The following is a 721-nucleotide window of genomic DNA, read 5'->3' as shown; positions in this document are numbered from 1 at the left end:
TACATATATACAGACATATATACAAACATACATACATACATACATACATACATACATACATACATACAAAAACACACAGATACATAAAAACAAGCAAGTATAAAAATAAAATATTTATTTGTTTGATGTATGTGGTGTTAAATGATTTTTTAAGAGATAAGATTGATTGAGTGAGGGCAGAGGATGAATATTTGACGACTCCAACCCTTGCCTTCTCCACAAGATTAAAACAAACAAAAAAAAATACAAAAACAAAAAAATATATAAACAAAAATATACAAAAAATGTGAACGATAAATTTTGAAAAATGAAATCAAATTTTCATAAAAAAATATGTGCATGTGTGGCTGTAAGTGTATGTATGTATGTGTGTATTGAGTGTGTGTGTGTGCATTGTGTGTGCGGTGTGTGTTTATATATATGTATATATATGCGTATGTTTTGATTTTAGTTTGTATATGCGTACCTGTGTTTGCATGTTTGCCTATGTTTGTATTCGTTTGTATTGTTTTCGAATGCGAAGGTATCCACATCTGTCACACGTATGTATCATTGCACGTGTGGTTGGGCGTGTGTGGCGTGTATCCAAAAGCGATTCAGAAGCTACTCATATGGCGTTATTTAAATTTAAGTTATCCTATTTTTGCATGCGTGAGTGTGTGTATATTTGTGTGTGAGCGTCTATTTGTTTGTGCTTGCGTTTGTACGTGTGTGTGTGTAT

At 31.8% G+C, this 721-nt stretch overlaps 1 protein-coding gene across 1 annotated transcript in view; it reads left to right on the top strand.

Moving 5' to 3' along the window:
- Nucleotides 1-721, top strand: part of HELRODRAFT_139327 (hypothetical protein) — a gene marked incomplete at both ends in the record, with an annotated part of 25,250 nt that overhangs the window by 19,350 nt on the left and 5,179 nt on the right. The window lies entirely within an intron of this gene.

Source organism: Helobdella robusta (assembly GCF_000326865.2).
Source record: "Helobdella robusta unplaced genomic scaffold HELROscaffold_83, whole genome shotgun sequence".
NCBI lineage: Eukaryota > Metazoa > Annelida > Clitellata > Rhynchobdellida > Glossiphoniidae > Helobdella > Helobdella robusta.
This window is presented reverse-complemented; position numbering and strand designations above follow the sequence as displayed.